A 27619-nucleotide genomic window follows, 5' to 3' on the forward strand; every position below is an offset into this window, starting at 1 on the left:
GGACTGGACAGATTTTTAGTGATTAATGAACATGCATTTTTAAGTGTGGGTTATTTGTGAACAGACTTTAAGTGTAGTGGTTTTATTAGTAATGTAATTATTTGTAGTAAATAAAACTTTATAAAAATTAATTGGTCGATCCTTACGAACCCGTTTCCCCCACCTGTAACAGTATTAAATGTTTGATTAATTTAAACAAGGAAGGGCAGTGTTTTAATGAAAACCCTTGTCGAAAATCAGGTAAAAAGCCGGGGATTAGTATTTGTTTTCGAGAGATTTTAGTTTTCACATGAGCCGTTTCATTAAATAGGTTCAAATTCCGGTCTGCTAATCAAATGATTCAATAGTCGACGTAGCTGCTCCGGCAGCGAATTCGAGCGGCGGGAGCGGAAACTTTGTGTGATTGGTGTTTAAAAATGTAGTTTGAAACACAATTGCGTATACTCAACACGCTCGGCATTATTTAAAAAAATTACGTTACGTTACGTTTCGTGACGAGTTTTATATTAAAAAATTATTTGCAACATGATAACACAGGAATTTGGTCGTTACCAATGTTATAAGTTACACATCACTGACAATTACTAAAAGACTCGCTCCTTTTTTTTTTTTCGTTTACATTTTATTCAGACAAAAAAATCTAATACGGGCGTTCAAATAAACAAATATCTACATTAGTATTATTTTAAGCCGTTCTTCTTTTTTAGGTAACTAATTTCACAACCATACTATTTAAATACAATACTGCGAAAAATATAAATTTAATAAAAATATTTTGAAGAAAAACTGAAAATTAAATTTTTGTTCTAATATTTTTTTAATAAATGGTCATTATAATAAAAATTTATTAAAAAAGGCATACGTAATTTGTTATTCTTTGTTTCTTTTTTTTTGCAAGGAGTCTATCAGCATTTCAGGATCAGGATCGAAGCCAATATCACGTTAATGCATTTTTTTTATTCATAAATGGAACGGAATTATTCTTGGTAAATTACAGATAATTGTACAGCTGTATATTACCATAAAAATAACTTTATCACTAAAAAATTGTGTTTGCATTAATAATGGGTTCGGATTGTTAACCGAGAATTTATGCTCTGTGTTGTCCCAGTACCTCCAATAGTAAGTTCTTTTTTTTAAACTGTTCTCTGAATAGCTTTTCATTGTTAACTGCGCACATTAATAAGCACAATAAAACAAAATGAAATCCAATTATTTAATATTCTATCAGGGGATTAAAAAAACAGGGGTATAATTTTAAAACCTCATATATTCTGTATCTTGTACACTAATAAATCCAGTCTTATTTATTGCTAAACCATAAATTATTGTCTACAACCTTCGTCTGAAATAATTTTTATACGCCCTACCATTACTACAAGGGCGGAAAAAAAATCTTATTTTTTTAATAAAAATTTAATGCAGTGGAGTCCCAAAAACTCGGACTAATGTGGACCGAAAGATGGCTAAGTTTGTATTTGCCGAGTTATCGGGATTGAGGTTAAAAATAGAATACGTACGAGTGTTTCCTCAGAAAATACAGTTCTGTACTATGAATTGTTTGCTCAGGAATACAACAGAGGATAAACTACCAAAATACCCTAACAAAAGGAAAAGTACGTACTTTATGAAAGCACAGACCCGATACTACAAGAAAATGAAAAGTAATGAATACACAGCGTACAGTAATTTACCTGATAAGACAGACCTCAGAAATATACTTTTATTAAGGCATAAAGCTGTCTATAATTAAAATTAACTAGCAAACTTTGCAAAAAACTGGCTACTTTTTATTTTAAAAGAAATGCGTAATTCCCTGTTGTATTCCGTGCTGCACTCTTGCGATTTTTTGCTTCATCACGAAGACGACGAAGGAACAGTAAGTCAATTACCGACGCACCTTGTTGTTAAAAATAACGAAGGGCGGTTGCGAAAGCCTTAAGTCCATCACTATGTGATATTTTTAGAAGTTTTTTACGGCGGAGTGGTTCTCAACGTCAACGTCCTCATCATTTTTCGGAGTTGTTTCATTAACTGTGACAGCAGCAACAGTATCAGCATCGAACATACATAATGTCTGCCTCGATATCATTCTGGAACCACTGTTCCGACATTTTCATCAGTTTCTGCGCATCAAAGGAACTCTTTTCGGTAGGTCGAGTAAGTTTACATTTTCTGCATCATCATGTTAAACGAACTCATTTCCCTCGTGATCAAGGAGTATTCGCCAGGAACGAACTATTTTTAATGACTCTCTCGTTCCAGGCGTCCGTCACCCGTTCAACCACTTCTAATAGGTAGAGACCGGAAAAATTCGCGGATTAATTTCCTGATAGTCTAGAATTCAAAAACTTTTGCCTTTTTACTGCATCAGTGAATGGTCCACAGTTTATCTGAATGATATTCGGCCATTGAAAAACCTTTAACAAAACAAGTATCGAATCACTAGCGTCCCAGTTAACATGTGTCACGAGTCAGTAGCCAATGAGCAGAAGTAATTTTCCCGCGTGCATAGAGGATCATGGAGTCTATCCTAGAGGTCATCGAAATCGCGAATTTTTCCGGTCTCTACTAATAGGTTAATTTTCTTTAAGTTCTGTATAAGACCTCGACAATCATAGTTTGCAGAAAGAAGGGAGGATAACAGCTCGCGCATATATCTTCTCTTGAGATTAATAAAAACTCCTTGGTCTAATGTCTGGCATAACGCTGTGACATTGAATGGTGAAAACATTGCTCGTATGTCTCCATTTTTATACTCTTAAATGTCTGGGTGCGAAGACGCGTTGTCCAAAATCAGAATATCCTTCCTTGGCGGCAGGTTTTAAAATTTTTAAACTGCTCAGCCGATGGAACAAATACTACATTGAACCATTCTTTTAAAAATTGCACAGCTCATTCAGGCATGTGACTGGTTACTGTACCAAAAATGAAAGTTTATCCATTTCAATGTGCTTAAACGCACGTGGTTTCTTTGATTTTCCTATGAGACCAAGGTTTAATTTGTGCTCACCTGCGTTGATTTACTGCCTGCTACGATTGTTACCCTTTCCTTGCTCCTTTTAAAACATGGGGCTGACTGATCTTCCTTGGAATCAAGACCTTTCGCTGGTAACAGTTTATAATTTAACCCGGTTTCATTACAATGGTACAACTTCTCTCTGGTCAAATCTTCAACATCGATAAATTTCTGAAAGTTTTCCTTAAACTGAGACCTACCATCTGTGCCCCAAGATAGTTTTTCCTTACAAATACTAAGCCACTGAACTCCATAGCGTTTCTTGCAGCGACCAATCGAGCCATTGCTTGCGACAAATTGAGAATTTTTTATTATTCTTCATAAAATTTCAAGGCCTTCTCTTGCAATATTGGCCCACTAATTGGTGTGCCCTTCTCTCTTGTTTGGAAACCAAAATTGCAAAGTGCTTCATTTACCTCATTAAAGTCACTTTCATTCATACTTATCCTTTCTTCCAATGATTCTGTACACATTATGTTATCACACCACGACTCGATTCCCAGTCTCCAGACGTACTTTCGCCGATTCCCAAGTCCTTATCCACTGCATTGACACTTTCTTCTTTATCCAGTCTCTTTTAAGCCCGAGACTGTTTCTCCATAGACAAGTTCACTTGTTTTCTTTTGACGGAAGGTGGCATCGCAGCACCCACGAACTGTGAAACAGCCAGGGCCGGCGCGTCCATATAGGCGAACTAGGCAACCGCCCAGGGCGCCAAGTAGCTGGGGGCGGCGCAGCACGACACATAACAGCTGATATGATATGTTTAACGATTATTGAAACTAGATGAAAATTGATTTTTGTAACAGTTTGGAATGTTTATATTGATATAAGTAATTATTTAAAGTCCACGATGACCTGTTTATGATTTGAAATAAGTAAAAAAAAGTAAAAAAAACACAAGCCTGCTTACATTTGATTGTTGACCAAATCTTAGGCTTACGTGATGTATTTTGAGGCAAGGAAAAATTTTTTTTTGGGGTGTCCGGCCCGTGGGGGGGGGGGGGGGGAGCATTAAGGTTTTACGCCTAGGGCGCCAATTTACCTTGCACCGGCCCTGGAAACAGCTATTAACAATACAGCACGCACAGTCACTCACATTTAGTTACGCGACGCGGCTAAGAAATAGACTAAACCTATCAAAGGCTGCAGGCAGACTGAAGTGGCTTCGCGCGCGCCGGTGCCAGACGCGGGGAGGGGGGGAGTGGGAGTGTGGCGCTAGACAAAGGAATGCGGGACCTTGAATGGGCCTCCGCGCGGAAATTTTTTTTTCCCGCCCTGCCAGGGTGTGGCCGAGTTGCCTGAACTTCCGGATTATCGAGTGCCGAGTTTTCGGGACTCCACTGTATTGTCTAAAACGTTTTGTTAAAATAAATTTTTATCCAACCAACCATTACTGCAAGGGGTTGAAAAAAAGAATTTTTTAATGTTTGCTATCAAATCCGTTGAAATTTAATGTATTTATCCTAAAATGTATATAAAACTTTGAATCAAACAATTTTTATGAAACGAATTGTTGCCGTAAAAACAGAGATTGAAATTTTAAAAAATCAAACCTATCTTAATATAAAATCCGTTCCAATTTATTTTAAACAATTTTATTATCATCTTAAAACTTGATGCAGAGCAAAATTTTATATGACCACGTTATTAGTGCAAGGGATGAAAAATAGTTTTTGAAGGTAAAAAATAATTGAATAATTACTTTAGTTGGCATAATATGTAATTTGTTTTAAGCTTTTCAATGTTGGATGGATTGATTAAAAAATATAAATAATATTTTTGCTGCATGGAAAATGAGAAAAGTTATATCAGTCATTTTGTAGTTTTGTAGAACATAAATATGTATTGTACAGAAAGTGCTTGAAAGGCTAGAGTATTTTATGAATTTTTTTACGAAATATTTCTAGAAAAAAAAAATCTTTGAAATCTATCTACACCTGTAAGTTATGCCCAGAGGGATTTTTAATTTTTTTTTTTTATTAAGTCAGCATGTTTGAGATTAATTTGTTAAGTTTGCGTGAACACATTTCAGAGTTTTTTCAGATAAATTTAGCAACCAAAACCTTGCAAACTCAAAAAAAATATTCGCATGACCAGTCCACCAGTCTATCAATGTTTAGAAAACTAAGTTCACCTCACAGTAATTTCACGCCCGCTACCCGATGGAAATAGTCAGTATTTCTAGTCGAGAGGTTTGTCACGTCTGCGATTTATGTCCCGCTGACGTCACCAAGCGTCGAACATGCTTGGTTAGACAAATATTCGCGCCCAACGCATCGCATCTGTCGTTCAATTGTCATTCAAGTGTCACAGTCGAATATTTTCGCGATTAATCCTTATCCTACAAACTTTCCATAGCAGCGATAAACAAATGGTAGGTACTATCTATCGCTTTGGAAGTCCACCAGTCTGTACAGTCTAACTTGCGACGTTTTTCCTAGGGTTCCACTGATACTTTGTGCGTTACGGCTGTTTCACAATGACACGTAAACGGAGACGGATCACGCAAACGGATACGGATCCCACGAAACATTTACCCTTTCGCGTCTGTTGCTTTCACGGTGCACGGAAACGTAATCCATGGCCACCAATGAGTAGAGACCTGCAAAATTCGCGGATTCATTCGGTGATAGGCTAGAATTCAAACACATATACCTCTTAGATAATTTTGCTATTGGCTTACTGTTCATCTGGACGAATCTCAACCAGTTATAAACCCTCAACCAAAAAAGGATCGAATCACAGACAAACCAGCTGAGACGACTTACAAGTCGGTAGCCAAAGAACTTGCGTTATTTGCCCGAGTGTACAGGGGTATGTGCAGTCTATCCTGAAGGTCATCGAAACCTCGAATTTTGCAGGTCTCTACCAATGAGATTGCATTTCAAAGGTAAAGAAATAAACATCTTATAAAAAATACATATACCTATTATGTCGATGGTGATATATAATATACAAATACAATAAAAATATACGGCAAATTAATAATATAACACTTGTATTTGATACAATTTTTTAAGTAACTTATTTACAAGTACTTACTCGGCTTCTACTGGTCACACGGAGCAACGTAAACGTACGAGCCCAGCATTGCCGAGCTTATCCGTGCATGCATAAACTCAGTTCTGCGAGATTCGTCTTCGTTTACGTGTCATTGTTGGGGACCGGAAAAATTCGCGGGTTCAATGACCGCTAGGATGAACTCCACAGCTCTATGTATACTCGGTCAAATGTCACCCACTCATTTGGCTGCTGTCGTGTGAGACGTCCCAACGTAGCAGCCTGTGATTCGTTACAGATTTAGTTGAGTGTTTCTTATTGGCCCAGAGTCTTGAAGATGAGTTGTGAGCCAATGGAAGAAGCAGCATTGGCGGAAAACTGTTTGAATTTCAGCACATCGCGAATTGAATCCGCGATTTTTTTCAGGTCTCTAGCTCATTGTAGATCGGGTCTCAGTGCGATGAGGCGTCGCGCCGATCAAACTTTGTCCGTGCCGGTGTGCTTCGGCCGGCGGCCTGGCCGCAAGCGAGTTGGCGCACCCGTCCCTCCTTCTCTCTCTCACTCTCAAATATTTCCCCCCCTCCCAATTCCGCATTGTTTGCTCGCCTAAGCGGCGGCCATCCATCATGCAACGCGCCCGGCCTCGCGACAGCACACAACACCCCTTCCCCCTGCCCTCACCCCCTATCACCGTTATACATTAGCGCCCCAATTTACGAGAGGCCTGCGCCAACAGTGCCGTGCGCGACATGTCGACACGTCGATGTCGACATTGCCATGTTATTAAGAATTTCGATAAGTCGATATTACTTCACGGTTCCGTTTTGACTTGACTTGCTCAGGACAACATAGCGTGCATGGTTGAAATCAGGGGCGCAACAACAGGGGGGGGGGAAGGGTATTTTGCCCCCCCCCCCTCTGAAACCTTGAAGTGGGGGCACACGGGGGCAAAGAAAGTGCTATGTAATCAATCTTTAGATAATAAAACTGCTTAAATAGCACCATTTTCCCCCTTGAAATACAAATTTTCCCGGGGGAGGACCCCCGGACCCCCCGCTTCAATAGGGGGGATCGATGATTCTTTATAAAAAGGTATATTGTCCCCCTTTGGAAATTTATTTGTTGCGCCCCTGGTTGAAATTAATATAAATATGCGTGTTTAACAAAATCATCTATTCCCAGAAATACGATTACATCCGGCTACTAGGAACAGGCATTTTTCTGCAAGGAAAAAGATTCTGAAAAGTTTGTTGACAGCAATATTGTATCAGCGGCCATTTGCAAGAGAATCCATTGTCTATTTTGACCGAGCCACTCATGAAATGTGTTTGCTTCCTTACCGAGTAACTCTGATTGGTCTGCTGACAGTAGACGTGGGCCAGAAAGAACTCTCACCAGGTGAAAACGTGCGAAAAATGCATGTCTCCTACTGTTCAGGACAGGCCCAACTTCCCTATACATTATCAATAGGGGCATGCATATTTCGCGAAAAGATTTTGGGACTAGATGAAAGTTAAAACACTGTAGCATCGTCTGTTTTTTTCGTGATTGGGTGCGTTTCTCCCAGGTACATATCGATTGTTACAACACCAATCACAGTGATTCCGTGCGGAAATAAACGCGTCCTGAGTGGCTCGGTTCAAATAAGGCAACGACTTCTCTCGCAGACAGCCAACAATCACAAGGAAGAAACCACAGGTGCGGGTATGCCTTGTGGCAGTCTAATAACCTAATAAGTGTTCAGATCTTTTCGCGAAAAATGCCTGCCCCTAATTATCAAGCATTTTGAGAAGGATCATAGATGGATAAAAAGGTCGCATTCTCTGGCGGTTTACACGTGATTGGGAAACAGATCCTTCTCCTAGTTTCTGACTCACTATCGTAAAATTTGTGTCAAGATCGTACACCTGAAAGAAATGTATATGTGCTTCAATTCTACTTTGCTCAACGGAAAAAAAAATTCTGTCCTTTTGCTAAAGATTCCTTTAGAAACCAGCTGCAAGAAGTATTTTTTAACACTACAAGAAATAAATCTTAAATTTGTACTACACATGGCTATGGTTAGACATATTGGCAAATATAAAACACGTTTTTGATGTAATATTGCGTATTCTTACAAACGTTGGTGCATTATTTTATATTTTATTTATGTTTCATTCAAGCATCATTATTTAATCCATTGAAAAGGTAAATAAATATTCAATTATTTAAATTAATTTTGTCGTTAATTAATGCGTTGTGTTTATATTTACTGGAAAGCAATTCAGAGAACGGTTTACAAATAACTTAACTATTGTAGGTACTTGGACAACAAAAAGCATAAATGCACGGGTAAGAATCCAAACCCCCGTATTACTGCGAACACTATTTTGTGGTGATACGGGTTTTTTAAAATGTAAATGTACACATTTTCAATTATCTGTCCGTTTACATGAATATTTCTGTTCCATTTATATATAACAGTGAACCAAATGAATCCGCAAAGGTGAGATATATGTGTGTGTATTTAATAATATAATTTCGTAAACTAATTTCACTTTACGGTACTACGTGTGATATCTAAGTACCTGGGTTTGAATCCTGGTTTGGCTATAATAATTACGATTTTCAATAGTTTTCCGAAATATCCAAAGGGATATTCTGGGATAATTCTCTTTAGAAAATTTGTCTATGACCGTTTCCTTCACTTATTTACGTATATTAATTACCCTTAAGTGCTCGTATCTAATGACATTAATGTCAAATTAAAATATAAAAAAAGAGCTCCTATAACTCCCTAACCTAAAGGCGCTTTAAAAATTCCTTTTTATTAACTAAAAAAAAACAGTGTTTATTTTTCCTTGTTATGCGTTATATAATATTTGTTGTAAGGTAAAGATTTTTTTCCCGCGTAATAAAATTGTATTTTTTTTAACTATCGTTAATTCTAATTTTGACTGTGATGGTTACTGTGTAATAAAAAAAATAATGAAAAACCAAACTCACTTTATTTTCAAATTGGTAATCAACTATTTCAAAACAAAATCATTTAAGTTTAGGACTTATGTAAACTAACCCATGTTTAACATCAGTGGCAGAAGAATACATAGACAATTACTACTACTTTTGAGAGCCGTCAAAGTTGCGTGGCACAAACTATAGCTAAGCCCTGCGCCATATGGTGGGTTTAAAGGATTGCCTACAATAGGTGCAATCACTATTCTAAAGCCTAATTAGTAGAAGCAAGATTATAAGGTAAACTTAAATGGCGATCAATACACCGTTAAACATCGAAATGAATGTTAACTACACCGCACAACACGAAATGAAGCGAAATTCGCCTTAGTTACATTATTATAGCTTTTTAAAATACCCAAATAATTTCATAATTTATTATTTGATGTTTTTAATTAAAAACATAACATGTTATTTACTATATAAAACCATTATTTAGTTTCCCTCTATGGTTTTTTCAATGTTAAGCACACAAAGGCAGTCTAAGATACCATACACTCAAGGGTAAAGGCCCATAGAAAATCATCAAACGAAGACTACGTGTATGACGATTTGGAACTTTTAATGTTGCATGCATATTTTTTTATTAATCAATGTTTTAGTTGCAGATTTTTGTTTAACTTATTCTAATCAACGTTTGTAGCAGTATGGTTTAATGTACACATTTGAAGTGTCTTACCTCGAATTGTTGAAGAAGTTTATCAATGTAATAATATGTAGATATTATTTTTAATGAAGAATTTTGCTTTTTTATAGTAACATTAAAACTAGGCTCTACTAATTGGTAAAGGGCCACTCGATTTAAAAAATATATGTGTGTATTAAATGTTTTAATATTTGGTTTTCCTTAAATGTTAAGAATATCATTACTTTTTTACTACAGCAACAGCAATGTTGAAGTGACTTAAAGCAAGAAATGGTCTCTTAAACCACTTTGAGTATCAGTAACTACTTCATAGACTCGTTAGTCGAACATTTCTCGTGGACTGTCCTTTAAAATTTTACGTGCACAATTTTTTTTATTATTTGTATAATATTTTTATTAAATTACTTCTTTTACATCATTACCACAATTTCACTAAACCTTTCAGGAAATATAATACCCACAAAAGCAAGCTTGTGCGCGCGTTTTACTAGTCTCTTTATGCTACGTGCGGTATTTAAACTATATTACCATATACTAAAAAAAAATTTAAAAAAACTACAAACATTGCAGAAATGCATATGGGGATATGCGAGACATCTAAATACGCATGTACGGTAAGTTTATATACCAATACGGTTAAAAAAATTGTTGAACGTACACTTTTAGAACTTTCAAATTAAATCATTAACTTAGAACGCTGGTAAGAAATAATCCCGTGATCGTCATAAGTTAATTGTTAACTTCGTAAAATTACGGATAAATGTTCATTTTCTTTGAACATGAACCCACAAGAAAAATCTTGCAATATAAGTAAATCTTTTAAATACTTGTGTAGACACGTGAAAAACCACACTAATTCTTCCTCGTGTCATTTTACCCGATTCATAAAAAAAAACAGAATTCTTTACTTCATTTTAAAAATAATTCAGAAGAATCATTTTGGAGCGTTAAGAAAACATTACAAAAATATGTTAAAGTTTCAAAATCAAAACAATATTTTTACTATCAAAGCGTGTTTACCCTGTGAATAGCGAAATACACAACTCGGAGTAGGGAATAGCGTTTTTTTTTAACGAATACATGATTGTTTCGATTAGCGATTAAGTCTAAGTTTATTCGAGGTGCATTGTTTTTTAAAAAGTCTTCATTTATTGAAGTTCTGTATTTATTAGGTAATTGGTAGCTTCTTGGCTATATATATATTAATTATATATTATATATAATATATATATATAAGTTGGATACAGGTTCTGTTTAATTTAACGCTGTAAATACATGTTTATTTTATTTTTATCAACACTCAAATTAATGTTATGTTTTACAACAAATAATATGTTTGTAGAAAAACCCCATATGCGAAAAAAAAGATTAGGTGTGTTCTTATGATGAAAACGTTTTGGCACAACGTACTCAACAAAAAAAAGATTCTATGAGCCTCACCAAAATAAACTGTTTTGTGAATCAAGGAAACAGAATGTAGTAATTCACCGCAAGTACTTAGAAAAATACTTTAAAAACTATAATTTATTTTAAAAACAATTCAAATGATTAAATGGTTGCATGTATTTATAATAAGAGGTTTAGAAATTTATAACGTTAGGTTGACAAATATTTTGTCGTTTTAATAAATTGTTCCTGAAAAGATAATAAAACTTTGTTTTCAAAGTGCATATCCGCTGTGTACTAAAGGGCGGCCTTAAATACAGGTGTAAACTTCAAAACTAAGAAATTGTGTGTCTTTTTTTCGGTTAACACAACACCTTCAAAGCAAAGCGCAGCGCCATTTTATGATTTCAGATGTTATAAAAAACAAAAAACCTTCAATAAAAACCGAACGTTTTAGTAGAAGCACTTGGAAATTTTCAGTCCCTCGTAAAAGTGGCGTTTATTAGTTTAGGTCGGAATGGCAATTACAAAAATAAAACAGAGAATAATTTCGAGCCCGTGTAAAATTCAACGTAATATCTGTTCTGCGCGCATGCGGGTTTTCTTGTAAATAACGGAATTAACAGTCCACGCGTTCTAATGTTCTTTTCTCCTTCTTATTCTTGTACTTACGGACGCCTGAACCACTGCAGTTATTCAGTACAGCCCCTCGAGTCAGCTCTGCAGCTCAGAGGTGGTCTGTGTAAAGGCCTCGGGCCTGCAGAGCGAACGCTGCAATCTCGTGCCGTCAAAAGGGTTGCGGCCTTTCATTTACTTATTTATTTATTTACTTACTTTTTTTTTTTTTTGAAAATTGCGCCAGCCCTTCCCGACGGACAAGTCGTAAAAATACAGGCGTGAGTTAGTGGAACTTTCGCACACCTATTGGCCGTCTTCCTTTTACCGCACTTCTCCTTCCTGAGTCGCCATCCACCTCCTTCTAGCCTTCCCCACACCCGATCTCTCCAGACAACCTCAAACATGATACGTACAAAAAAAAAAAAAAACATTTTAAATTTCCGTCTCACACGCCGAGTTCATTCGCTAGTCATTTCTTTTGTTAAATAATTTTTCTGTGTACTTATTCCCATAGGTATTTTTATTTATTGTTGGTTCACAATTTTTATCGTTAGACATTTAATAAGCGTCGTTTTCAATCTGTAATAAATATCGCAATCGATCATAACATGTGAAAACTTATGAAACTATTCATCACTCTTTAAAAAAAGATATATATATATATTTAGTGAAGTATATTTTTAAAAAAAAAAATTGATACAGCACATAAAACGCAAGAGAGGTATGTTAATAAATTTACAGGAAATTCTCCAAAATAATAGCACTGCCAAGAAAATCAAGTACACAACACCGCGTATGGGACCGAGCGTTATTTTTCAGATTTTCCCGCCAAAACGAAGCTTCGTAGAGCAGTTGAATGCACACCGGCTTTCAGCGGAGGGTTCCTGGGTTCGAGTCGTCCAACACAAACAAACGGAAACTGACCTCACCACGCAAAACAACCCGATCAAACCAAAAACCAAAACAAATAATAATAATAAACTCACCAAAACAACGCATGACGAAAATCAAAACGAAAACCAAACCACAAAACAATCTAAAAACTAAATTTTAATAACAAGAAATAACACGTAAAATTATCTAAATAAAAACAAATAAAATTCGCCACATTTAAATATTAAACTAAAAAATGCTTAATTTAATTACAAAATATTATTTAAATTATTACAGAATTGAAACAAAAAAAATTAAAAACCTAAAAATAGCAAAAATAAAAATCAATAAAAATATATATAAAATTAAAAACCAAAAATAAAAATTAGAATAACTGTATATTCGAACATTATCTTACCTTACTTAAACTCACACCCCAACAACTAACATTTCAATAATTCATTTAACCGATCACACTGCGCACTTTTTAAAACTTGCCATTCACGCACTTGTACGCTACCAAATTTGCCTTTTCGGCTTTTAATAATTTTCCGAAGACTGGTAAGTAAAGATGATATTATATTCTGTAATTCACAAAACAATGTAAGAGAGCCTTTCAGTATTCGCCAGAGATGTATAACATCTAACCTCGGCAAAACAAGCAAACTCATCTGTTCTCATGTTGCCAGTACGCTTGTAAGACTACATGACACCATTCTTTTTCATGCGAGAAATTTATATGTTTATAACTTCAGGCGTAATTGAGGTAAAAATGATATGTAATTTGGCATGAACATTTTATGAACATTTAAGTGAAATAATTTACGTGGCTTTAAAAATCATACACTTGATAAGTGTCTCTATTTTATCAATTATTATGACTGAGAAACACCCCCCGAATCCATTAAAGAAGCTGGATTTTAAAACGTAACAGCCTTTAAATAAAACTAATTCATAAAACATGTTTTTTAAAATTATTTTTTGTTTGGCCATCATTACGTTAAGACCGTCGGGTTTATATTTCCTTGTATAATTTTCTGTTATTTTTAGAAGCAGTTTTTTTTGACGTTGTTCTTTCTCGTTTCTAACGTTTTTCAACGGAACCATTAAAATATATGTATTCCATAAGATCAAGTGTTTTTGATATTGACAAATGGTTATATTTTGGAAGAATAATTTACACATCGGTATCATACGCCGATTTTTAGAAGAAAACTTAACGTATCTATTAAAAGAGAAAGGCCACAGACTAAAATGCACGTGCGCTTATAAGTAACTATAAAACGTTGACGACATTAAACCAGGAATCCTGAGAACGCACAGAAATGATTCTCCTGAAATAAACTTTAATCACTTTCATGTTTCGTTGCTGGTTGTCCGAAACATTCATTAAAACAACCATTGAATAAAATAAAAAGTATTATAATTTACATGCTTGATAAAAAAAATTTAAATACGCAATGGAAAGAAACATTGTTTCAAACGTTAAATGGTTTTAAAATACAAGCATCATTAATGTACACAACTACTTACCAATAAAATTTAAAACATATAATTTTTTTTCCTCGAGAGTTTTTGGTGATTTAGTCGTAAAATAAACTCAGAGAATTTGTAAATACGCTTGTGAAGTTGGTGATTTAAATGATTTAGTATGTTTTTGCCTAATAAGTTATGATTGTACATATTACATAATTTTTCGTTCCCCCTTTCAACTTGTGAGTAGAACCAGTCTTATGTTTATTTATTTTTTCCCTCGCTTCGGAGTTCTAGACCCGTGAATGGTAAACTGTAAACGACAACTCACGTCAGCCTTTATTTATATATATATGTATGGTCATATGCATATGAAGATATAAAGATATCTCGATGAAGATAAGGCTGAAGATGGACGCAGATACCTTGTCCGGCGTCGTGTTTGCGTCCTCTGACACGCCGATTGACATCCATCAGCGAGGCAGGCGCCCATGGGTCTTCGAACCATCTTCGGCGATGATTAAGGCCCTCCTTCACGATCAGAGATTACGAAATCAATCAAACATCCTACATTATAATGAGTGATTCGCAACCGCCAGTGTGAATGCTTATACACTGAGACTTTAGTTTTAAGTGGTGAAAATCGGCATCTAACTTAAAATTTACCTTTGTTATCTCTGATAAAAACAGTACGTGAATACGTTAAGAAGATTACTTAAAAAAAGTTTAAGTTTACTTAAAAACCGTCTTAACTGCGATGTAGACCATTTTTTGTTGTAAAATTTTGAAATTATTCATTATCTATTCTTTAAAATTTGTACGTATGATACTTATTTTTTTCTAATTTAATTATTTTTTCGCGTCAGATGAATTCCACACGTTATCTGCTATTAAAAGAAAGTCAAGCAAACGTTCATGAAAATAACATTTTGCACTGACTGCGTAGTTTGCATTTACCATAGTTCGTTTTTCTTTTTTATCTTCATCTGGATAATGTCTACAACTTGATTCTAAACTAACACATTTTTAAAAATATTTATTCTAAAAGATATGGAACTTAGAAAAAATTTAACTTACCATCGCGGGTAAGCTAATTTGCAGTATTTTGCAGTATGCCTGTGGTAATGTACATATTGACAGTCCCTGGCTTGTAAAGTGGAACATCGGATTAAACTGTCCAATATTTAAAAAAAAAATGTAAGCGGGTTTCAGAACATGTCAGATATGTGTAACATATAACCTCAGTAACAAGCAAATCCCGGTGTTCTAAGGTTGCTAAAAAAAACTTCAAACACAAAACTGTGACATGAAATTTAACTTAGAATTTTTTGAAATAATTTCCAGGCGTGATAAATGTATAAAAATTGTGTTATTAAATTTATTCTTGACGCGAATCACACGTACATAGTTATCACAACCACCGCTATAATTCGTTACCGAAGCAGCTACGACGAATATTGAATCATTTCATTAACAGACCGAAATTTTAAACTATTTAATGAAACAGCTGCGATAAATAAGGAAAAATAAGTTAAAACATATTAAATCCCGGCTTTAGAGCTGATTCTAGAAAAGGAATTTTTTTTTAAATATTGCCCTTTAGTGATCAAATACATAAAACAGTTATTACTATAAAGTTTCCCTTTGGCTTCGTGACCTTTGGTTCGCGCCATCTGCCACAGATGGCAGCACCGTGGTTACGCGTGAAATTACTTTTAGCAAATACCGTATACTGAGGGCTAAGATGTTACTCACCAAAAAATAATTTTTTAAAAAAAAATTGGTTTTCTGTAAAGTCGGTTTACGGACGATAGTTTAACTTGACAACGTCATAACAAAACATTGATGAAATGATTACATGATTATATGAATGAAATTGAATCATTTTTATTGAATTATCACTATTTTGTATGGATACAAAGAAGGAGCGAAATGAAATCTACAATTTAATTGATAAATTTACTTTTATTTGAACTCATTAATTCAAATATGTTTATTACTTTAACGAACAGATTATTTTAACTATAACTTTTACACATGTTTGCTATTTAACTTATTCCAATAGGAAAGGACGATGATAGGAAAATTAGGAAACGAATGGGAGTGTTTCAAGTTTAATGTGCCTCGAAAAAGTCAAATCGATGGTTGTTCCAATCGAGTGGAAGAGATAGATGCGGCGCAAGCGTACAATGAGCGTAATGGGATACAGCGTAACGGGACAATGTGCGTTACGGGACACTTTTTCGTGCGTGCAGCCGGCGTTCAGCGATTTTATTAGACGTTGTCACGTCAAAAAAATAACGGAGCTGTGGTTGGGTGTAGAAGAACCTTAACGGTCAGACACGAGGCACCTACGGCAGTGTGTCGCTTTTTTCCCCCCTCCCATTCAGAAACCCCCGCAAAGAAAAGAAGAATTTTTCCCACGGTGCTGATTAACGGCCTGGCGTTGTCCGGTGTCTCTTCTCCCCACGAGCTAACAATCATCAAAAAAATTTCCCGAGTCATCAATTAAAAAACAGCCCCGGTGCACGCGGGGGTCCCGTGCGCGCTCGAGTTGCCGTTAATATAACCGGAGGATACCCGCAGCCCGTTAAAACATTCAGCGACCGCATACACGGCTCGTATGCTTCAGTGTGTACGCTACCAGCTAGCGTTCGTCCAGGGGATCTCTGCCCTCGGCCGAATCCACGTTATGCCCGCGCAAAGCAGCGATTGTAAGATAAGGGGTCCGCCTCGTCAGGGGTGTGTGTGTGTGAGTTAGTGAAGCGGGATGATAAGCGCGACGCTCGCTGGTGCTTCTAGCACGGTGTCGTCTCTATAGACAGGCGCGCAATCTTCTCGTCGTCACAGGATAACTGTGAAATTTGAGCGGTGACCGTAACATTATTTTGCGGAGAAATGAAGATAAAGGCGTAATGCAGGTCCCTTAAGTGCTTTCAAGAATCTGTAATGGTTGTTTTACGCCTAAAAATTACTCTGAAAACAGGCGTTTTAGCCATTTTAACTCTTTTAAAAATACAATTTAAAAACTTAATCCGAAATAAAAAGTACTTTTCGGCCCTCAGCGAACTCTTAAATGCTTTTCGTAAGCAGACCCCTTTCTGATATCTTGAGTAGTTTTAAAATCGCGTTGTTTTTCCTGACCTATGCGCAACGTATGTGTGCCCTGGTAGGCGGAGCCCTTAAGGCCAGTGGTATAGGTTGTCCACAATAAGAATGTCCTGGTTTCAATGGCATATTATACAAGTTTAATTTAGACCATTCACAACAAATCATACATAAAATTAAGAATGAACTAACATAGTGTTTTCTTACAAATGTTCGATATGTGCACCTTTAGTTACACGCCACACATCCAACTTAAAGTCCAATTCGTCCCACACTTTGGTTAACTAGTCCGGAGTAAATGAAGCATTAGCCTCTTCAATTCTGTGTCTCAACTTTGGCAAATCCTTTGGTAACGGCGGAACCTAAACACGATCCTTTTTAAAGCCCCAAAGGAATATCGCATGGCGTTGTTTCAGGTGAACGTGGAGGCCAGCGAAAAACAGCTCTGTCGTCTCGACCTTTACGACCAATACAACGGTCAGGGACATAAAAATTCAACCTTTCTCGTACAAAGAGATTCCGATGCGAAATAAAGCTACAGGTTCGCCCTCTACTAACTGGGGAAAGAGCCATTCTTTCGCTTTGCAATTAAGAAAACCACAAAGCAGTATTCGCGCACGCGCTTATCTAAATATTTTTGAGTTACTTTTTAATTATGACCTTGAACAAACACTACAAAGCTTACTGTTGATACTATTACATTTTAAACCTGGGACATTCTTTTGTGGACAAACTGTACAAAGACGCGGAGACGGAGACGGATCGTACGTAACAGAGTATCTACAATAGCTCGCAGACGGAGATGTACCCGTAAGGATCAGCTCGGCGATGCTGAGCTCTTCCGTTTACGTTGTTCCGTGCGGCCGATAGAAGCCGAGTTTTTGGCTGCGGTTTTAGCCATGTTTTATTACGTTTTAAATACGTTAAAAGTTGCTAAAGTACAAGAATATCCAGTGTTCTATTATAACTTAAACGTTTACGTTTATTTTTATTATACAAGTAAATTCTGCACGTGCTGTAATCTCGAAGCTGAACTCGACATAGTTTGTACGAAGATACAGTTATCTGAGATTACGAAGAACTATTAGTTTATTTGAGGTTTTTTTCTTCGTTAAGAGTCCGAAAATTTACTGCAATTTCTAACAGTGTACCGCGGACCCTTATCCTGGTACATCCCAGATATCTTCGAACAGAAAGGTATTGTGCGTTTCCTTAGTTTGACTACAAACTCAAAAAAAAAAAATTATTGCAGTGTAAACAAAGTCTTCGAAAATACGGTGAATCAATAATAAAAATTTCCCTATTCTTCCCAAGTACCCACGTGTTTACATTGTTTACACAGAACTCACAAGTTGAAATAGGCTGTAGTATAAACGATTATTCAGTTATCTGGAACTAAAAATTAACTATTAGTTTATTGGAGGTAAATTATTCAATGAAAATTTTTTTATTCTATTGTAATTATTAACATTGAACTATCAGGATTACCAGTTACTTTCCTTTAACGATTATAATCAGGAATCTTGAACTGATGGAAAATAAACTAGTAGTTCGCCCAGAAGTCAGATCTCATGATGTTCCGTTTTTAGTGTCGGTAAGTACTGACCAAAGTTAGTACCTACTTACTAACTATCAGAATAAAACCAGGAATCAGTATGAAGTAAAATACTACCAATCTACTACCTAATATTTTAAAAATTATGTCAGAAAACATTCAAATTTAGATACGTTGAAATTATTCCTTACGAAATTACATATAGATTAAAAAACAATAAACAAACTTAACAAATTTTGAATTAAAATAACTCAAACCCAATGTGCGATACAGTAGAAAATACTAACAACTTAATAATACGAAACGTATATAATTGTGCTTTTTTTAAATTAAACGCTACGAATACACTCTTTAAAGAAGTAGTAGATACAATTTATTTACATTCAATTGTTTGATATCTTCTTAAGTTCACATTGAGGTATGCAGTATTATGCTCTCTAAGGATACTATCTTTTTTTTTGTATTTTAAGCTAGAAATTAAAGAAAAGCATTTGGTTTTGAAAGTTTCATGTGTACTACATTTCTAAGTGTACCAATAACTCCTCGAGCTTCTTTTCCACGAACTTAAAAATTCTATTGGTCGTACTTACCTACCTATCAAGTAAAATGAAAATCCAACGAGCGGTTCGAAAGTCATCGCAGGACAAAATCGCGTACGCACAAACGCCGATGCTGGGAAAGGCTATCCTGGACGAGAACTAGTTACCCCCCCCCCTCCGAGGGGGCAGGAAGGGCGCCAACGTCGCAGTCCACACGACGCCCCACGCTGACTAATGAAGTGTCCGAATCGTAATGTCCGGCGACGGATCACATGCAACATGAGAAGCGAAAGATCACGAGTTCTTTATAAAGTTTGTCACCAAATAAAAACCCAGCTGGGGATGAAAGGTTATTTTTTTTAACGGGCCGGAGAGCTTGTGAGGCCTCCTGCCGCGATTACACGCTGTTTTCCGTCGGGGACCGAATAAAAAAATAACACTATTAAAACGGACTCGTACGTACACTGTTAAAAAAAAATTGGCTTGCTGGCAGCCCGGCGGGAAACGAAAAATGTCGCCCCCGAAACAACCAGAGCCCCTCCAAACCCAATGCGGACAATAAAGTCCAAGCACCCAAGCCCCGCAATGTAGACTCTTTTCTACTCTGTCCAACTCTTCTTCCGGAACCATCCTTCTGTTTCCCGTAACCAACCTGCTTGTAATTAATACATGAAATGTTGCATCCCGCATGTAAGTTCCCAGGGTTTTCCCCTGTGAATCATGCAGGTTTTACCTGGGTCTAACTTATCTAGTTTTGGTTCTGGAATAGTCAGTGAGTGGAGTTAGTCATGGCACCAATCGCTGCCATGGCTGGCCAATCCCCCTCCTAGTACATGATGCATGCTACCCCTCCTGCATGGCTAACACCCTGCATGATTAGAGCGTATGGGCTTCGGCCTGAGACGCACTTAGAGTCTAGAGTCTTCCCTACCTAGACCCCTCCCAAACACACTTAGTTTATAGTTAGGTTAGGGAAAAAAATCTGTTGAAAATTTTCATCTTCAAATAACGATGAAAGTGGTTACAAATTATTATCCAGGGATCTTCATAAATCTTCGTAAATTTACGGACACTGATTTAACTTACTTTGAAAATTAATCCGAAAGAATATTCTTGGTATTTTAACAAAATATTCAAAAATACTGGTTAAGTCTACAGTAAGAACAATCTTCTTTTTTCCATCGTGATTAGAACAAAACACCGACTCGGGTGTCGAAAAACCGGCGAATCTTTTCCACGAAGATTCAATTATTTATTATTACGAAGAACTCTTCGCTTATTTGACTTTAAATTCTACGTTGAAAAGTCCGTGAGTTTACTGTAATTTTTAACAGCGTATAACAATAAATTTAGGGATTTTTCAACGAAGAATGCACTTCAAATAAACGAAGAGTGCTTTATAATTTCAAATAACTGGATCTTCATAGAAACTACGCCGCATTTCGACTTTTCGAATTTCGTGTACAATTACATTCAGAGTAAACAGGCACCTGGAAGGATGAGAGTGTTTTTCGCTGAAGACTTAACAATAATTTGAATGTTTGGTTGGTTTACCAAGATTAATTTTGTTGATTCCTGTTTACTAGTTACTTTACGAAAATATCCGTAAATTTATGAAGATACCTCGATAATTTATGACCAGTATTCTTCGTAAACTTGCGGTGAAAACTTTCAACGGTGTATGCGCCTACGGGAGGTCTTTAACCGTTGGATGAATTCTTGTTTCGAGAATTGAAGGTATTCTTTAGGAACCCGCATGACTAGACTTAGTTATTATTTTATTTGAAAGTTGGAATGCTACGTTTGTATGCGTGAGCCTATAAAGTGTCGTGAAGGACGTGTTATAGTGAACAAGTGGCTTTACAACCACGCGACAAAACAAAAACAAGTAATTATTTATGTAATTATTCTTACCATTATAGAATATTATGTTCTCGTATATTTATTTTTAAGATTTATAATTATTTAACACAACTTATAACGAGTTATGAAGGTTAATTAAGTTAGAAATATAGGTTTTCAATTATTTTATAAGAGACGTTATAATTATAATAGTTACATCATTTTATAACAGATTGACATTATTTAATATGTTGTACTGGCCTTTTTTTATAATAAACCTTTAATATATTATACTTTAGGTAGCTCATGTATATCTTATGTGCTATTATTTATTATTAAATTTGTACTGATATGTTAATCCAGGTTTTATTTAGTGAATTTGTGACAAATGTTTTGGTATTTATAGGCTATAGTATTTATCAAATTTATTTTTCAAGTAAAGATGTGTGTGGTTAAATGTAAGACGAGGCGGTACACCGTAAGGGGCCCGCCTCTTCAGTTGTGTATGTGTGTTAGTGAGGCGGGATGATAAGCGCGACGCTCGCTGGTGCTTCTAGCGCTGTGTCGCCTCTAAAGCGCAAGGCTATTGACCTGGCGCGCAGTCTTCTCGTCGTCACAGGACAACTGTCAAATTTGAGCGGTGACCGTAACATTATATGGCGGATAAATGAAGATAAAGGTGTAATGCAAGTCCCTTAAGTGCTTTCAAGAATCTATACCGGTTATTTTACGCTTAAAATTTACTCTGAAAACATGAATTTTTAGCGATTATAACACTTCTAAAAATACAGTTTAAAAACCTAATTCAAAAACAAAAGTACTTTTTCGGCCCTCAGCGAACTCTTAAATGCTTTTTCGCAAGCCTACCCCCACTCGGATTATCTCGAGTAGTTTTGAAATCGCGTTGTTTTTCCTGAAGCTCCGCGCGCCGTGTGTGTGTCCGGGCAGGCGGAGCCCTTAACTTCGCCACTTAAAATAAGGCTTTAAATAAATACAATATTAAGGGGGAGAGAGGAGCAAGGAGTGGCCGAGTATTAAAGTGTGAACCTCGTTGAGTTTGTGTCCTACGTGCACCGTCGTGGTCACGTGCCGGCGGAGCTGAGGTTTCTGAGCGAGCGGAGAAGGAAACGTTGTCGTATCCCCGAGCTGAATGGATACCTCTTCTGCTGAGTGGGTAGATAAAAGAGTGAAAGGCAATTACCTAACTACTGCTCGCAAAAATATTCTTGCTGTTTATTTCACTGAATACGAATGAACATACACTGGCTACATTCGATTACAAGTCACTCTACAGCATGATTACAATTCTTGTCTTAGTAAATCTTACAACTCGCAGTACAGATCTGGTACAGGGTGGTTCCCTGCGTCTCTCGTGTACTCTACATACTAAACTGACGTCCCTCAACCAAAAAAAAAAGCCCCTCTGCAGCTTGTGAGTCACTATATATCTGTTTCTGCTACGTCTCAGTCCAGTTGTTCCTTCTGGAAACTTTCGTTTACAGAGTCTGACACAGAACCTTCCGTGGTTACACAAAAGCTTCCAGAACGTTTTTGTTTTTTCTACTGCGTGCTGGGGTCGCCAAATTGCCCCGTCCAAGTAAACTACCGAATCATCTTTTTTATTGCACTGAAATCACTCTGTTGTCCGCCTGTACTAACAGACTGTTTACATACCATGGAGCCAAGTTGCTCTGAATCATAGGTCTCTTGTTTCCCGTGTTATTAGCATTTAAAAAAAAATTAATTATTATACATATTTTGCAGCTCACAACATGGTGTCCCGGCCAGGGCTCGAGGCTAGGCGACGCCAGGCGTCCCGACGCTCGACGCCGCTCCTCGTGGCGTCAGCGGTAGACGGACGTCCAGTGACGTAAGCCCCTGGCGATACCTTGCTGATACATCGCACTCAACCAATCTCAATCAGCCAATGTGGAACAAGAATATTAATAACACATTTGATTCTTTCGTGTGAATTAAAAAAAAGTATCATTTTAATAATATTTACCATCCGCCAATCTTCGTAAAACAAAAAAAAAAAAACCTTCTACGACCGCGACAGGACTCGAACCTGCAGTCTTCGGATCCGAAGTCCGACGCCTTATCCATTAGGCCACGCGGTCATCTGATTAATTACTCGTTCCTGTCATTTTTTAACATCTCGAGGAGAGCGCGCCGTCGGGCAGTTTTTTTTTTTTTTTTTTTTTTTGGTTTCGCGGAGCGCTGTCCTGTCTTGTCGCCGGCTGCTCTAGCGACACAAGTCCGCTGCGCTGGGTCGTTACCACAACGCCGAAATACCATAACGCCGAATGACAAATGGACCGCAACGCTGACAGCAGAAAATTGCTGTGTACTACAACGCCGAAATACAGTAACGCCGAAAAATGTAGCTGTGGGGAGGGGAAGGGGGCCACAGGACAAAATGAAAAACAACTGAATGAATCTGTGTGTGTTTCTTAAATGTATCTTAACTCCGAAATACCACAACCTAACCTAACCTAGGCTAGCCTAACCTAGCCTAACCTAACCTAACCTCACCTATCCTAACCTTTGTGGCAGTCCTGCAATTACATTTTTCGGCGTTAATGTATTTCGGCGTTGTGGTGCGTCCCCCGCTGCGCTGCACTTATTGCTTGCGACGGACTGCTTGCAGGTGTTTGCCTCCTCGTGTTGATGGTCTGCGATCTGTTGAAGTTAAACTTTCTCACACCGGGTAGGCTATGTCGAGGTGATGATTTATCAGAGCGTGACGAAAGGTGAGACGTTCAAGAATAGGGCACTCGATAAGGGAGGAGGGGAAAGGGAATGACAATTAAAGTTTTGAGTCTTAACATCTACGACTAATTGCCAAATTTTTGTGGCCAAACGTTTGTTTAAATTGTAAACCTAAGCATGAACCTCCAATGTTTTGTTCTCGGCAATTAGGGTTTCTCCCCCGTGTGTCCAACAGTACTCGTTCGCGGCACGCAGCACGCTCTCCTTCCATCGACTTTCATTTGTTGTCCTGACGTCACACGACACTCCATCACTCCGGTGTCGAGGCCATAAGAAGGTTATACCGACCTCCACATAACCCCTGGAGGGTGTGGAGTTAAACACTCTGTCATTACAATATTCATCTCTTTTATTTCAATACGTATAAATTTTTAAACTGAAAGATCTTTTTAAGTAACAAAATATGAACCCAACTATTAAAGCTGCATTTGACAATATTAAATAACCATCATTAAAAATTGTACTTAAGCTGCCCAAAATAATAATATAAATTATTAATTTGAGTAATTAAAATCTTTTTCTAATAAAAATTAAATGAATTATGGTGTAGCCACTGGCCACAACACCTTGCATAGGTATATGTCGCACTAAACGTCTCTTCACAGCTAAAGCAGCTGATGTGGAATAAGAATTAATAACACATTTAATTTTTTGCGTGAATTAAAAAGTGCCATTTTAATAATATATACCATCCACTATTATGCATCGCCTATTTAATATGGTAATATTTACAAAACAATAAAAATTCCTCGACCGCGACAGGACTCGAACCTGCAGTCTTCGGATCCGAAGTCCGACGCCTTATCCATTAGGCCACGCAGTCATCTGACAATTGTTGTCCGAGCGCATAATATCATTTATTTTACAAAACTAGTGTAAGTCTTAACAGTGTGTAAGAGTTTCAACTTGGGATTGGGAACTTAATATTAATTTCGAAGCGGCGATGGAAACTTTTTAAAATTGTAAATCGATGTTTGATTCAATAAGCATAGGTATATGAAGAGAGTTCTAACGTATGTCGATCAAAATAAGCCCGTGATCTGCTAACATAAGGTTTCTTATTATTACACATATCATAATAGCACGTTCCAAAACGATGAAAGTACTTTACTGAATTTTTAGTTTAAATCTTTTACTCTTTAATATCTACCTTATTTTCGTCAACAGTATTTGTTAAAATTGATTAAGTTCAAGAAGTTATAATTTTTATAAAACACTTTCTTAGTGAATTTAAAATTATGGTGCGTACAAAGAGAAACAAATAGAAGCAGCCCTGAATTTTGGAAAATATTTTACATCATAAGTTTAGTTCATACGTGACGAAATAATTCTTTATCTTGCGTAAATATGGGCTATTAATATTATAACCATCACACACAATTCAGTTCATTACCCAAATAAAATTGAACGAAGTGTTAACTATGTCTACGATATCCAGTAAAAGTGCTCTATAAATTTAATATCGTTTGACAAGGATTCAAAACTAAGATCCTATGACACGAAAAATGTCGTAACATGTATACACTAGTAAAAATAATCAGGGAATTAGACATAAATTACTAGGGTATCCGACACATTCAACTTGGGGATAAGACAAACAGAATATCAGTTAAGATGTGTTTTCAGCAGCAGTGTGAGCTACAAGCAGCGTCTACTGACAGCCCGTCGGAACAGCGGACGGAATGCAACGAGCCTCGTAAACAGCAACAGGACGCAGGGTGTCATCTCGAACTGTCCGTGTAACAGTCTACACACAGGCGGCCTCTATGCAGGTCGGCCCCTGGTGTGTGTAGAGCGCCGCTCAGCCAGTAGCAACTGGGCGGAGGTACATCGTGGATGGGAGCTCACCGAATAAAGATCCCTTCTGTTCTCGGATAAGTCGCCATTCGGAGAGCAACCCGACAATCGACATGTTCTCATCTGGAGGAAATGTGGAACAATAAATACCTATCATGAATCTACTATTAATTCTCTAATTAATGTTGTCTGATCCTGAAATGATTTTTCATCCTCTAATAATTATTGTAAGATCCCAGTCGGTATCCAAGATGGCGGCCTCTAGCAGAACAAAAAAAAAACTGCGGTCGTGACATCATCCAAAAAGCCGGCCTCCAGCAGACGAAAACAAAATGGTGGACATGATGTCAGAATCGAAAAAAAATGGCTGTGACATCAGATCCAAGATGACGGACATGTTACAATAATTCAATATGGCGGCCGTTTTGAAACGTGCATCGATGACGTCATATGCATACAAGATGGCGTGCGTAACGAAAAGTTTAACATAGTGAGCGGTACGCTCGATTTTAATATGGCAGATTTAATATTTCCGACGAGGTCAAGGTCAAGGTCAAAGGTTAAGTTAATTCAAGATGGCTTCCGTGATGAGCCAATTCAAGATAGCGGCCACCAGACTTACATTTGTATAGGCCTACTACGAAAATAATTTCCGTTACATAAGTATTTCCGTATTGCCAGTAAAATATAACTTAGTAGCAAGTATTTTTTTTGTATATAAGAAATATTATTAATGTGTGGATTCCCCTTAACGTCTTAAACGTGTATTAGCTTAAAAGGAATGTGGCGATTTTAATATTTATTTTCATGTTTATTGGGTTTATTTATGTATTCGTGCTTTATGTCGATGGCGTTAATGTATAGCATATTAATAACTTACTTACTTGATTATCTTTACCTAAACAGTTTAAAAAAATGTTTCTTTTTAACCACCCGTTACTTCTAAGAAATAAACTCAAGAAAATACACAAGTTTACAATTTAAAAATATTATATTCTTTGGTTAATAACGTAGGCTGCATGTGAATAAGATTAGACTTACTGGCTCACAGTCAGTATTACGATAAAACCCACTGAGAAAAAAATTTGCCTCTTTTTCCCCGTAAATACAATCAACCTCCAAGTCATGACAACGTGTCGTATTTACGCAACCTCAGAATCTATAGACATGGTGGCATGTCGAATCCGTTAATGGGCTATCTCGTTATTGGGCACCTCGCAGTGGGGCGGATACCAGAGAAGAAAAAATAAAAGCTCATTCCTTGCTTCTTTTTTTTTTCTCCCTGAGAATTATTCCTCCGCACGACACTACGATTAGTCATGTCGTATATTGGCGTTGATTTCCTCCCCGCCAGAGGCGAAAAAAAAAAAAAAAATCATGAAACGTTCTCCACTTATTTTCAGAGTTGCAGAGATGAATTCTCCCGTGTTCAATGTTCAAGTGTTTGTGAATGAGGAGTAGATTCTGAATACTGATATAAGCTCTTCTGGAGACAACACCTTGACCTTACAATTCATGCAGATGTGACGAATCCTAGAGCGAAAATGTATTACTACTAAGTATATTCGGCATCATCCACCTCATTCGGTTAGGTCGAAAAACTTCGATCGCACCAATAAATTTATACAACATTATTATTATAAAAAGCATTAAGCTACATAGCGTGATTGAAGAAAAACTAGGGGTAAATGTGGCATGTATGTCGTTACTTATAAATAGGGTAAATGCGGGATAGACGCCACAGCGGGAGTGATGCCACACTCATCGTAGTTCTCAGTTCACTTACTAGATGGTGCGGTCATTGCTTCCATAGTATCCTGACAGATGGTACAGTAATCCTCTAGCAGTCAGAGGCGCTTCTGTGAACGAGTAAGAACTACGCTGGCGTTTATTGACTCGTAAGTATTGTTACTAGCTTTGAAATATTTGATATCTGTTCGTTATTTTGCATTTATTAAACAAAAATTAAAATATATCTCAATATTATAGTTGTA

At 36.8% G+C, this 27619-nt stretch overlaps 2 non-coding genes across 2 annotated transcripts; both read right to left on the reverse strand.

Annotated features, from left to right (window-relative positions):
- Positions 1-23103: 23103 nt before the first annotated feature.
- Positions 23104-23176, reverse strand: Trnar-ucg (transfer RNA arginine (anticodon UCG)). Its single transcript has one exon. It is a non-coding gene; the product is annotated as a tRNA-Arg (tRNA).
- A 1402-nt stretch (positions 23177-24578) lies between these two features.
- On the reverse strand, positions 24579-24651 carry Trnar-ucg (transfer RNA arginine (anticodon UCG)). The gene has a single exon. It is a non-coding gene; the product is annotated as a tRNA-Arg (tRNA).
- Positions 24652-27619: the final 2968 nt, after the last annotated feature.

This window comes from Bacillus rossius, chromosome 15 (assembly GCF_032445375.1).
Source record: "Bacillus rossius redtenbacheri isolate Brsri chromosome 15, Brsri_v3, whole genome shotgun sequence".
Classification (NCBI taxonomy): Eukaryota; Metazoa; Arthropoda; class Insecta; order Phasmatodea; family Bacillidae; genus Bacillus; species Bacillus rossius.